The following is a 13,195-nucleotide window of genomic DNA, read 5'->3' on the forward strand; positions in this document are numbered from 1 at the left end:
CCGCGGCCGGGGCTGGGCAGCACTGCGCGGCACGCCCCGGGAGCTCGGAGGGAGGCACCGCCGAGGCACCGCCCGCGGGCCGTCCCGGGCTGCGCTGCGCTGCGCTGGGCTGGGCTGGCCGCGCCGCCTTCCCGTGGTGCCTTCCCGCCCGCCCTCCTTCCGTCCCTCTCTGCGCGGCAGGTCGGGGTGTGCGGCGGCGCGGAGCGCTCCGGTCCGGCGCGGCTGGCTGCGGAGGGGTGAGGCAGGGCGCCCCGAGAGGGCCGACCGGGGGCGGGACGCGGCGCTCCCCGCGGCCCTGGGGAGGTGGCACGGCGGGGAGCGGGTGGCTGAAGGCGCCGGGGCGGCGGCTCCTGGCAGCCCGGCCGGGGTGAGGGCAGGCGGAGCGCACTGCGAGGGGCCCGGGGAGTACAGCCCGGACGGGGTGAGGGCAGGCGGAGCGCACTGCGAGGGGCCCGGGGAGCACAGCCCAGCTCCGGTCCCTGGCAGCCCGGCCGGGGTGAGGGCAGGCGGAGCGCACTGCGAGGGGCCCGGGGAGTACAGCCCAGCTCCGGTCCCTGGCAGCCCGGCCGGGGTGAGGGCAGGCGGAGCGCACTGCCAGGGGCCCGGGGAGCACAGCCCGGCCGGGGTGAGGGCAGGAGGAGTGCACTGCGAGGGGCCCGGGGAGCACAGCCCAGCTCCGGTCCCTGGCAGCCCGGCCGGGGTGAGGGCAGGCGGAGCGCACTGCCAGGGGCCCGGGGAGCACAGCCCGGCCGGGGTGAGGGCAGGGGGAGTGCACTGCCAGGGGCCCGGGGAGCACAGCCCGGCCGGGGTGAGGGCAGGGGGAGTGCACTGCCAGGGGCCCGGGGAGCACAGCCCGGCCGGGGTGAGGGCAGGGGGAGTGCACTGCGAGGGGCCCGGGGAGCACAGCCCGGCCGGGGTGAGGGCAGGGGGAGTGCACTGCCAGGGGCCCGGGGAGCGCAGCCCAACTCCGGCCCCTGTGGCAGCCCGGCCGGGGTGAGGGCAGGGGGAGTGCACTGCCAGGGGCCCGGGGAGCACAGCCCGGCCGGGGTGAGGGCAGGGGGAGTGCACTGCCAGGGGCCCGGGGAGCACAGCCCGGCCGGGGTGAGGGCAGGGGGAGTGCACTGCCAGTGGCCCGGGGAGCGCAGCCGGGCTCCGGCGCGCTGCTGCCCGCGGCTGCCGGCCGGGCTGGGCTGAGCTTGCCCCCTCGGTACCTGTCCGCGCTCACCGCGGGCCAGCCCAGCTCAGCTCTGCATCCCCATCAGCCCCCAGCGGCCGCTCGGCTTTTGCGTTGCTTTCTTTTTGTAAAGGCTTTTAACCTGTTGCGAGGGGCACGTCAGGGGCTTGGCCCAGCCCGTGCGGTAGGAGAGGTGTCGCTGGTGTTGTGACACGGTGTTTATCTCCCCCCGCCTTTTGTTCGGTTAAGCCTCCGTGGGGAACAAATAAAGCTTGTGGTTTATGCTGGGCTGGTAGGACCCTCGGAGGTGGAGGAGGGACGGAGAGAGAACGAGCTCTTCTCTACCGCCAAATCCAGGCAGTGCTCAGTTTCTGGAATGCTTCAAGCTGTGGAAGCCGGATCGGATGGGAAGCTGCTGGCCGCGGGTTATTGTTGCACCTCTTTGCCGTGAGGAATCTTTTCCAGCAGCCTTTCCTCCCTGCCATCTCCTGCTGCAGATGTGAAACATCCTGGCTCTTCCCGAGGGCTTTTCTAATCAACCTGTTGCAGCATCCTGTTGAATTGTAGCCATGACGTAGCTTTGTTTCAGGCTGCTCTGTAGCATCCCTCACGTTACGCAGCTTCACTTCCTTCACTCCTCCTTCCACCCCCCCGCCCTGCAGCGCTTCCTGGCTTGCTCTGAGAGCTCCTGTGGCGTCTAGAACAGGTTGCCCAGGGAGGTTGTGGATGCCCCCTCCAAGCCTGGCAGTGTTGAAGGCCAGGCTGGATGAGGCCTTGAGCAAGCTGGGCTGGTGGGAGGTGTCCCTGCCCGTGGCAGGGGGTTGGAGCTGGGTGATCTTGAAGCTCCCTTCCAACCCAATCCATTCTATGAATCTTTGCTCTCAGTGAGGCTGTTCCCTAGGTTCTTAGGAAGCTCTTGGTGGGTCTTGTTGAGGCTGAAGTGTGTCTTTGTGTTTCATCAGTGGGTTCAAGGTCAATCCCAGGTCTCCTGTGTGACTCTCACTGCTACCCAAGGCAGCCTGTGGTGGAGAGAGCAGAGCATCTGTACTGAGCTGCTGCTGGGCCCAACAGAAACTAGAGGAGGTGGTGCCCAAGTTCCAGTGGGTTTAGATTCTCTGGAGCAGTTCTGTGTGCCTAGGATGGGCACTTCTCAATCTGCACATGCTTGAGGCAGCCTCTCTTCTGCTTTACCTGAGGGCTTTAGTGACAGGTGCCCTAAGGCTTGATGCTGGCTTCTCTTGGTGGGGCTGGGCTCTGGTTTGCTGCAGCTGCTCCGACTCGGATGTCCTTGCTGAAAGCTCAGGTTGTGGGTTGGGAGAGCTGGCAGCTTTTGAGCTCCTCCCTGTAACCATCCTGAGATCGTATCCTCTGCAGTTTGTTGCTGATGTCTTTGGGTTCCTGAGCTGGGTGTCTTCCTGCCCATGTGCTGTCTTGCTGCAGAAAGCAGCTTTTATTCCCAAACTGTTGCATATATGCATTGACCTGGGGCATCTTTTAGGTTAATGGCTTGACCTCCTGGTGGAATCTTCCTGCAGTGCAGGAAAACCTCCTCCAGCTGCCTGCTAAGCCTCCTGGCTGTTCCTGCTGCATGGTGGACTCCAGTGGACAATAAGAACGTGCCTTTTCTGGACCCTCAAAGGCCCCAGCACAACTAACCAGCCTGACTGGGGGAGCTCAAAGCCTGCTGTCCCGCACTCAAAGAGCCTTGTGGTTCCCTCACCAGTGCTGCTGCCAGCTGGGAAGGAGCCAGAGCCAGGTGTAGCACTGAAAGCCCCCCAGTCACAGAGTCACATCTGCTTGGAAGGGACACTCAAAGGTCATCTTATCCGACTGCCCTGCAGTCAGCAGGGACATCTCCACCTGTCTGAGGCTGCCCAGGCTCTCATCTAGACCTTGAATGTCTCCAGGGGTAGGGCTTCTACCACCTCTCAGGGCAGCCTGCTCCAGTATTTCACCCACCCTCGTGGTGTGATTTATGGGAGCTTAAGAGTCGAGTTTCTTTCTCGGGTCTCCAGGCAGGTGTGTCAGGGGGAGGATTTGTTCTTAATGCAGGGAGCAGAGCGCTGTGTTCAGAGGCTCTTCAGGAGCCCAGCTGGGGCTGTGGCCTCCCTCCTGAGCCTAATACAAAAGCCTGACCGAGCAGGGAGCACCAGCCCAAGGTGTTTCTCCACTGCTTCAGTTTCCCAGCCCCTCTGTGCCAGTTTTGGAGCGGGCAGCACGCTGAGGCTTCTCCTGAAGCAGAATAAAACGCCCAGAAGCCCAAACCTTGCCTCTGTGAAGGGCATTTTCAGGGCGGCCTCTGGAGAGTTTGTGCTGATGGGGGTGAGAGATTCTTCAGCTAGGGGGTGGAAGAAAGCTGCTCCTGTGCCCTCGGCCAGCAAAAATGCTGGGTGGGTGTGGCTGCTGGAGGGCTCTCTGACCCCGCCGGGATGTTTGCACCAGACCTCTCGTTATTCCCAGCTAATCGTCTGGGGACAGGCTGAGGGAGCTGGGTCTGTTTAGCTTGGAGAGGAGAAGAGACCTCATTCATGTTGATAAAGATGTGAAGGGTGAGCGTTGGGAGGGCAGAAGCAGGCTCTGCCCCGGGATGTCCGAGGACAGGACACGGGGCAGTGGGTGCAAGCTGGAGCAGAGGGGGTGCCACGGGAGCAGGAGGGAAAACTTTGTCCCTGTGAGGGTGCTGAGCCCTGGGAGCAGGCTGCCCAGAGAGGTTGTGGAGTCTCCTGCATCCTCCTGAGGAGCTCACTCCCAGTGCTGAGCTTGGCTCAGCACACGTCCTGAGCTGCACAGCACCTGCCCACCTCAGACTGGAGAGCTACAACCACCCACCCAGCAAGAGGAACTTTGCTAAGGCACATGGATCAAGCTGGATGCAGCCACATGAAGGTGCCAGTCTCCTTCTGGTGGTGCCCAGTCACAGGACAAGGAACAACAGATAGAAGCTGGAACCCAGGAGGTTCCACCTCAACCTGAGGAGAAAGTCGTTTGGTGTGAGGCTGCTGGAGGCCTGGAGCAGGCTGCCCAGAGAGGCTGTGGAGTCTCCTGCTCTGGGGACATTCCAGCCCCACCTGGCTGTGTTCCTGGGTGCCCTGCCCTGGCAGGGGGCTTGGCCTGGATGATCTCCAGAGGTGCCTTCCCAGCCCTCCCATTCTGTGATTCTGTAATAAAAGCTGCAGGACAACTCGAGCTGTTCCTAGTGCACACACAGGGACCAGACAGCTCCCTGCGCTCCTGAGACGGCCTTAAAGGGCTTGGTTGTGTGGTGAGCTGTGTCTCCTACGGCTGGGTCGTCTCACAGGTGATTTATCTTGCTGCTTCTGTGAGGTTGGGCCGCTCCTATCAGCGGTGCCCCCCGGGCGGCTCCTCTCCCGGCGGTGCCCCCGGGCTGCCTTCTCTCCCGGCGGTGCCCCCCGGGCTGCCTCTCCCGGCGGTGCCCCCCGGGCTGCCTTCTCTCCCGGCGGTGCCCCCCGGGCTGCCTTCTCTCCCGGCGGTGCCCCCCGGGCCGCTCCTCTCCCGGCGGTGCCCCCCGGGCTGCCTCTCCCGGCGGTGCCCCCCGGGCTGCCTTCTCTCCCGGCGGTGCCCCCCGGGCCGCTCCTCTCCCGGCGGTGCCCCCCGGGCCGCTCCTCTCCCGGCGGTGCCCCCCGGTCGGCTCCTCTCCCGGCGGTGCCCCCCGGGCCGCCTTCTCTCCCGGCGGTGCCCCCCGGGCTGCCTCTCCCGGCGGTGCCCCCCGGGCCGCTCCTCTCCCGGCGGTGCCCCCCGGGCTGCCTTCTCTCCCGGCGGTGCCCCCCGGTCGGCTCCTCTCCAGGCGGTGCCCCCCGGGCCACTCCTCTCCCGGCGGTGCCCCCCGGGCGGCCTTCTCTCCCGGCGGTGCCCCCCGGGCCGCTCCTCTCCCGGCGGTGCCCCCCGGGCTGCCTTCTCTCCCGGCGGTGCCCCCCGGGCTGCCTCTCCCGGCGGTGCCCCCCGGGCCGCTCCTCTCAGCGGTGCCCCCCGGGCCGCTCCTCTCCCGGCGGTGCCCCCCGGGCCGCTCCTCTCCCGGCGGTGCCCCCCGGGCTGCCTCTCCCGGCGGTGCCCCCCGGGCCGCTCCTCTCCCGGCGGTGCCCCCCGGGCTGCCTTCTCTCCCAGCGGTGCCCCCCGGGCCGCTCCTCTCCCGGCGGTGCCCCCCGGGCCGCTCCTCTCCCGGCGGTGCCCCCCGGGCCGCTCCTCTCCCGGCGGTGCCCCCCGGGCTGCCTCTCCCGGCGGTGCCCCCCGGGCCGCCTTCTGTCCCGGCGGTGCCCCCGGGCTGCCTGTTCCGTGGAGGAGAATCTGTCCACCTAACATCTGTACCACCTTGGGTGTGACAGACTCTCCTGTCTGATGTTCCCAGGCGATGTGGTCACTTGAAAAGCACACCTCCTGTGCCTCCTTTCACCTTCTGTTTAAGAGAGAGCCTTGCAAAGGTGGATGGCCTGGCTCTGGCAAACCCTAAGGGGTGAGCTTTGCTCTTTTATGCCCCAGACTACTGCTGCTGCCCCAGCAGCCTCGTTAGTCTTGCTCCTGAAACCTCCTGAGAAGATGGTCTCCCCACCTCCACTCTTTGCTTTTGGGCTCTGCACCTCTCCAGCTCTTCCCAAGTGTCTGCACTGCCAGCTGAGATCATGGAGAGCCTGAGGGGGGGTGACTCCTGCAAAGCACAGCTCAGCTCACCTTACCTTCCCTGCCTGTGAGGAGCAGCCTCCTTGGCTGTTTAACCCCCCCACCAAGCTCCTGAGGATGAAGGCCACGTCTCCTTCCATCTCCCTTGCTCAGCCTGCCTTTCTGATCCCAAAGGGGATTTTCCTTGTGCCACAGCAGAGCCCAAAGGAGATGAGCAGTGTCACTGTCTGGAAGAGCACCCTGCTTCCCTTTCCTGTGCCTGCATGGTGGCAGAGCTTGCCCCCAGGGTGGTGGCCATCTTCCCCACCTGTGAGAAGCCAGGGTGTGGAGGGAGGGAGGGGGAATGGGAGAGCTGCAGGCTGGAGATGAGATGCTTGTCAGTCCTGTGGAGAGCACCTCCTCAGGGCACACAAACCAGCTGCTGCCAGCCCCTCTGGGCAGGGATCAGCAGTGGAATAGCACTGCTGATGGGCATCTCTCTGCCAGCACCCTGCTCTGCCCTGCCAGCTCCCTGCTCTGCCCTACCAGCACCCTGCTCTACCCTGCCAGCACCCTGCTCTGCCTTGCCAGCACCCTGCTCTACCCTGCCAGCACCCTGCTCTGCCCTGCCAGCACCCTGCTCTGCCCTACCAGCACCCTGCTCTACCCTGCCAGCACCCTGCTCTGCCTTGCCAGCACCCTGCTCTACCCTGCCAGCACCCTGCTCTGCCCTGCCAGCACCCTGCTCTGCCCTGCCAGCACCCTGCTCTGCCCTGCCTGCCAGGCTCCTCTGTCTGTGACCTCATCAGCCTGGCATCCCAGGGAACCCTTTCAGACAGCCCTGGCTGCTCTGCAGGAGCAAAGAAGCCCTTGGCAGAATGAGCAGGAGGACAGTCACTGTGTAGCACTCCTGGCATTGCTTGGCAGCTGTGCTCTGGGGTTCTCTGGGCTGCACTTCATAGAATCACAGAACATTAGGGGTTGGGAGGAACCCCTGGAGATCATCCAGCTGAGCCCCCCTGCCAGAGCAGGCTCACCCAGGGCAGGGAACACAGCCAGGTGGGGCTTGAAAGTCCCCAGAGCAGGAGACTCCACAGCCTCTCTGGGCAGCCTGCTCCAGGCCTCCAGCACCCTCACACCAAACGACTTTCTCCTCAGGTTGAGGTGGAACCTCCTGGGTTCCTGCTTCTATCTGTTGTTCCTTGTCCTGTGACTGGGCACCACCAGAAGGAGACTGGCACCTTCATGTGGCTGCATCCAGCTTGATCCATGTGCCTTAGCAAAGTTCCTCTTGCTGGGTGGGTGGTTGTAGCTCTCCAGTCTGAGGTGGGCAGGTGCTGTGCAGCTCAGGACGTGTGCTGAGCCAAGCTCAGCATTGGGAGTGAGCTCCTCAGGAGGATGCAAGGTTGAGTAGCTGCCCTGACATGCCAGCTGGGGTCTTCATGGAGTTACAGAGATCCATGTTTGTCTTCCTTGCAGAGTTTTGCACTGTCTCCCACAGGGGAGCCTGGCTGCTCATGGCTTGGGTGCTGCCCTGGGTTAAGAGCTGGCTGGGCCCAAGGAGTGCTGGGGAGTGGAGCTCACTCCTGAGCAGCTGGGGGCTGCTCACCAGGGCTCAGCACTGGGGCCAGGTCTCTCTAATGCCTTTATCACTGATCTGGGTGAGGGGATGGAGGCAGCCTCAGTCAGTCTGCATGAAACTGGTTGGCAGTGCTGATCTGCTGGAGGGTTGGGAGGCTCTACAGAGGGACCTGGCCAGGCTGGATCAGTGGGGCTGAGGCCATGGGGCTGAGGTTCAACAAGACCAAGTGCAGGGTCCTGCATTTGGGTCACAACCACCCCAGGAAGGCTCCAGGCTTGGGGCAGAGTGGCTGGAGACTGCCCAGCAGAACAGGGCCTGGGGGTGCTGATCCACAGACAGCAGAAGATGAGCCAGGGGGTGCCCAGGGGGGCAAGAAGGCCACCAGCAGCCTGGCCTGGATCAGCAGTGGTGTGGGCAAGCAGGAGCAGGGCAGGGATGGTGTCTCTATATGCAGCACTGGTGAGGCCACACCTGTGTGGGCTGGGCTCAGTTTTGGGGCCTTCACTCCAAGAAGGACATTGAGGAGCTGGAGCAGGTCCAGAGAAGGGCAATGGAGCTGGGAAAGGGTCTGGAGAAGAGGGCTGGGGAGGAGCAGCTGAGGGAGCTGGGGGTGTTGAGCCTGGGGACAAAAAGAGGCTGAGGGAGACCTCATTGCTCTCTGCAGCTCCCTGGGAGGAGGCTGGCAGCAGGTGGGGGTTGGGCTCTTCGCTGAAGTTATGAGGAGAAGTTGCCTCAAGTTGCCCCAGGGGAGGCTTAGGTTGGATAGGAGAAGAAACTGTTCTCAAAGACTGGAACAGACCACCCAGGGAGGTGGTTGAGTGCCCATCCCTGGAGGCGTTTCCAGAGCTGTGGTGCTGAGGGCCAGGGTTGAGCCCCAGCCTTGGCTGAGCGAGAGGATGATTGGACTGGATCATCTTCAGGGGCTTGTCAACCAAAAGGGCTCTGTGATGCCAGCAGTGCTGGAGCATCCTGGAGGCAGAATGCTGGTTTAGCAGGGTGAGGGAGGACAGTAGTGTGCTGCAGAGGGTCTTTGGGGAGGGTCTTGGACAGCCACTCTCGGCAGGGTCCAGCCCCCACTAAGGCAGCTGGGGTGGTGTGGTGAGCCCCAGAGCATGGGCTGCCTGCCTGCACTCCCCTAGGCTGCTTCAGAGTCATTCCTCCCTCCTGCTGAGCTTGTGTGGAAGAGGGGAGAGCACCCAAGGGAGGGAGCCTGGAGGGTGTGGGTTGTGGGGCAGGTGGGAGTGGGACATGTGGGAGGTGTGAGGGAGGATGTTGCTCAGACCCAAGGCTTGCTCCTGGCAGTGCTATTTGAGGCTTTTCAGAGTTCAACCCAAGCCAGCAGTAGGTGACCCCAAATGTTTGGCATTGCCTGATGTTTCTTATCTCTTGTGAGTGCCAGGCTCTGAACACAGAAGGAGCAGAGTTCACTTCTCCAGCCCAGGTTCACTTCCCTTGGGTAGGGAAGAAGCAGAGGGAGCAGGGGCAGTGCAGGGACTTGGTGAGGCTCTGCCCAAGCCTCAGTGCCTCAGTGCAGTGCGTCCCTGCAGCTGCAAAGTGCAGGCAGGTGCATGCTCCCAAGAAGCTGTGGAGTTGAGCTGGAATCTGTAGCAGGTTTCTGGGATGTCTCTGCCAGCAGAGGAGAAGGACAGGTTGAGAGGAACAAGCACCTTCTGGACACGCTGTGAGGGAGAGGTCTGGCTGTGCCGAGGCAATGGGTAAGGGGAGAGCAGGTCTGAGAGCTCACCCTGGAATGCTTCTGCTCTATGTGGGAGAAGCAGGCAGGGGGAAAGACCAAGCAGACAGTGACTACTTTGCACTTCTGGCAGGGCATGGCAGAGTAAAAGGTGTTTGTTGGGGTCTGGGACATGTCTGGGAGTGACCAGCTTGGGCCATGCCGAGTTCCTCCTGCTGGTTGGGTGGTTATGGCTCTCCAGCCTGAGCTGGGGAAGTGCTGTGCTGCTTGGGAGGTGCTTTGCTGAGAGCTCAGCACAGGACTGAAAGTGCAGCTGGCTCCTCTAGGGAAGGCTGCAAGCATTGCTCGTGGGGGTAGGGTCCTGGGCTGGTAGGGTAAGGGAGGATGTCCAGACTCTGGCACAGGCTGCCCAGGGAGGCTGTGGATGCCCCCTCCCTGGAGGTGTTGAAGGCCAGGCTGGATGAGGCCTTGAGCAAGCTGTGCTGGTGGGAGGTGTCCCTGCCCATGGCTGGGGGTTGGAGCTGGATGACCTTGAAGGTCCCTTCCAAGACAAACCATTCCCTGAGTCCATGGATTAGGGATTGCACTCGGGGGGGTGCTTAATGGAGGCGTCCCTGGCAGCTCCTTACATACAAGTGTCTGACTTCCCAGCCCAGCTGGAGGAGGAACAATGGACTCTTTGGCTCCTCATTAATGAGATCCAGTGCCAGCAGGGCCCAGGAGTGGTTGGAGGTAGGAATTTGTGGAGGAGAGCTTTGTGCCCTGTGCAGTGGCTCACGGCTGGAGCCTCGCTGCCCTGCTACCTGCCGGAGCACAGCCACCCTGCCTCTGTGGCTGTGCTTTCAGGCAGTGCTCCAACCCCCAGTGGCCACCACGCTACAGCAAGAAAGAAAATGAAGGAGAAGGATGGTGTGGGTCACATTTAAACCCTCCCAGAGCCAGCTGGCAGGTGCCAGGCAGGCTGGCATTCGTGGCATGCCGGCGAGTGAGGGGGACTGCCGGAGGGGCAGCCTGGGTGGCTGTGAGTCATGGCTTCTGCATGCCAGCAGTGCTGCTTTGCTCTGCTGGAATCCAGAGGGGAGGAATTCAGAGCCCACATCTTCTCTCTCCCACACTGCTGTGGAAAGGGAGGTGATGCTCTTCTCCATGGTCACAGAGCGCTCCACAGCTGGCCAGAGGGGGTTAGGATCTCTCCAGAGGAGGAGACTCCACAACTTCTCTGGGCAACCTGCTCCAGGCAGGGCTACAGCAAAGAAAGTTCTTCTTCCTCTTCAGGTGGAACCTCCTGGGTTCCATCTTGTGCCCATTGCCCCTTGTCCTGTCCCTGGGCACCCCTGACAGGAGTCTGGCCCCAGCCTCTTGCCAGTCACGGTGGGGTACAAGCAGCATGGATGCCAGGCACGTGGGCACGCCTGTGGCAAGCTCTGCCTGGGAGCAGCCAGCTCTGGTGCAAGAAGGAGGCTTGGGTGTGTGAGTTGAGTGCAGTGAGCAAGGACCATCCATATGGCAGGGTGCTGGGCTTCCTGCTTTTGGCTTTGGCTGTAGCACAGGGAGGATGAGCTGAGTCCTGTGTGGAAGTGCAGCTTTCTGAGGAGCTGAGCTGCCAGCCAGCTGGGAGCTGTGCTGAGGTGCAGGTCCCCCCTTGCCATACAGAACAGCCCTCTGCCATCTTGGGTAGGAGAGCTGGTGAGAGGAGGAACTTGTTTGGTGTGAGGCTGCTGGAGCCTGGAGCAGGCTGCCCAGAGAGGTCGTGGAGTCTCCTGGGGTGGAGAGCTTCCAACCCCCCCTGGGCACTGTGCTGCTGGGCAAGCTGCTGGGGGTGCCCTGCTGGGGCAGGGGCTGGACTGGGTGAGCTCCAGAGGTCCCTTCCAACCCCCCATGGGCATTGTGCTGCTGGGAAAGCTGCTGGGGGTGCCCTGCTGGGGCAGGGGCTGGACTGGGTGAGCTCCAGAGGTCTCTTCCAACCCCCCCTGGGCATTGTACTGCTGGGCAAGCTGCTGGGGGTGCCCTGCTGGGGCAGGGGGTTGGACTGGGTGAGCTCCAGGGGTCCCTTCCAACCCCCCCTGGGCATTGTGCTCCTAGGCAAGCTGCTGGGGCAGGGGTTGGACTGGATGAGCTCCAGGGGTCCCTTCCAACCCCCCCTCGGCATTGTGCTGCTGGGCAAGCTGCTGGGGGTGCCCTGCTGGGGCAGGGGGTTGGACAGGATGAGCTCCAGGGGTCCCTTCCAACCCCCACCACACTGGGATTCTGTGAGAGGTCTGCCAGAGGTAAGATTGGAGATTTGGTGTGGTCTGCAGTGACCTTGTCCACGGAGAGGGTTTTTGGAGGGCCAAGTTTCCTCTTCCCTTGAGGTTCTCCTTTGGCCTCTGGGTGCTGGGGAAGTGCAGATCCTGTCCTTGCTGTGCTGCAAGGAGAGCAGGCACAGCCTCAGAGGAAGAGCTCTGCTTTCACTGCTGTCACCAGCTTCACTTTGGTTGCATCTCTCTCCATGGGGAAAAGTCCCTGAAGATCATCCAGTCCAACCATTCCCTGACTCCACCAAGGCTGGTGCCAAACCACGTCACTTGGTGCCACAGCTCTGCCTCTTTCCAGCACCTCCAGGGGTGGGCACTCCACCACCCCCCTGGGCAGCCTGTGCCAGGTTTTGAGTACCCTATCAGTGAAGAAGTTTCTTCTCATATCTAACCCAAGCCTCCCCTGGCACAACTCCAGGCCAGTTCCTCTCCTTCTATCCCCTGAGCCTGGGGAGCAGAGGCCAACCCCCAGCTCCCTGCAGCCTCCTCTCAGGGAGCTGCAGAGAGCAATGAGGTCTCCCTCAGCCTCCTCTGCTCCAGGCTGACCACCCCCAGCTCCCTCAGCTGCTCCTCCCCAGCCCTGCTCTCCTCAGCTTTGTTGGGGGTCCTGCTCCAGGACCTCAATGTCCTTCTTGGAGTGAGGAGCCCAGAAGTGAACCTGTGGCATCAGCAGTTCTGAGTCCAGGGGGACAACCACTTCCCTGCTCCTGCTGGTCACTGTTCCTGATCCAGGCCAGGGTGCTGGTGGCCTTCTTGCAGCAGGAGGATTATGTTCAGTGCCACACTTGCCCTGGTTTCTTGCAGTAGGAATTTGAGAGGTTTACCTGAACTCTTCAAAAGCAAGAAGGGGCTTTGGGTCTCTGGTCCCCTGGTGTCCCTGGAAGGACCTGGTTTGCCCTGCAGGCATCTGATGCCAGCCAGAACTCTGCTCAGGACGAAGGGAGCTGCTCAGTTCTGGCAGCCTGCTCCAGGGCTCTGTCACTTGCACAGTGCAGGCATCTTTCCTGCTGTTGAGGACAGTGGTTGATGGCAGTGGAGGGTTCCTGCAGAGCTCGTTGGAGCGTGCTCTGGGGTTCTGGTCTCCCCCCCTGCCCCCGGCGTCGCTCAGGGGCCAGCGAGCGATGGCCTGGAGGGCAGCCAGGGCCTCCCGGTTGTTTATTCACAGGCTCAGGTTCTCAGGCTGCTCCACAAACAGCTGTGGCAGTGGGGTCTGGTGGCCATGGGAGCCTGCAGGCTGACCACCCCCAGCTCCCTCAGCTGCTCCTCCCCAGCCCTCTTCTCCTCAGCTTTGTTGGGGGTCCTGCTCCAGGACCTCAATGTCCTTCTTGGAGTGAGGAGCCCAGAAGTGAACCTGAGGCATCAGCAGTTCTGAGTCCAGGGGGACAACCACTTCCCTGCTCCTGCTGGTCACTGTTCCTGATCCAGGGGCCAGGGTGCTGGTGGCCTTCTTGCAGCAGGAGGATTATGTTCTGTGCCACACTTGCCCTGGTTTCTTGCAGTAGGAATTTGAGAGGTTTACCTGAACTCTTCAAAAGCAAGAAGGGGCTTTGGGTCTCTGGTTCCTCTGTCCCCTGGAAGGACCTGGTTTGCCCTGCAAGCATCTGATGCCAGCCAGAACTCTGCTCAGGACGAAGGGAGCTGCTCAGTTCCAGGCAGCCTGCTCCAGGGCTCTGTCACTTGCACAGTGCAGGCATCTTTCCTGCTGTTGAGGACAGTGGTTGATGGCAGTGGAAGGTTCCTGCAGAGCTCGTTGGAGCGTGCTCTGGGGTTCTGGTCTCCCCCCCTGCCCCCGGCGTCGCTCAGGGGCCAGCGAGCGATGGCCTGGAGGGCAGCCAGGGCCT

The 13,195-nt window shown here is 62.7% G+C and overlaps 1 protein-coding gene across 1 annotated transcript in view; it reads left to right on the forward strand.

The window, feature by feature from the left end:
- The first annotated feature begins 214 nt into the window (after window positions 1-214).
- CD151 (CD151 molecule (Raph blood group)) overlaps window positions 215-13,195 on the forward strand; it is a 60,776-nt gene continuing 47,795 nt past the window's right edge. Inside the window, exon 1 of the mRNA XM_054171728.1 lies at window positions 215-236. The gene's annotated coding sequence lies outside the window, so the exon portion shown is untranslated. The remainder of the gene's footprint in view (window positions 237-13,195) is intronic.

This window comes from Dryobates pubescens, chromosome 22 (assembly GCF_014839835.1).
Source record: "Dryobates pubescens isolate bDryPub1 chromosome 22, bDryPub1.pri, whole genome shotgun sequence".
Lineage (NCBI taxonomy): Eukaryota > Metazoa > Chordata > Aves > Piciformes > Picidae > Dryobates > Dryobates pubescens.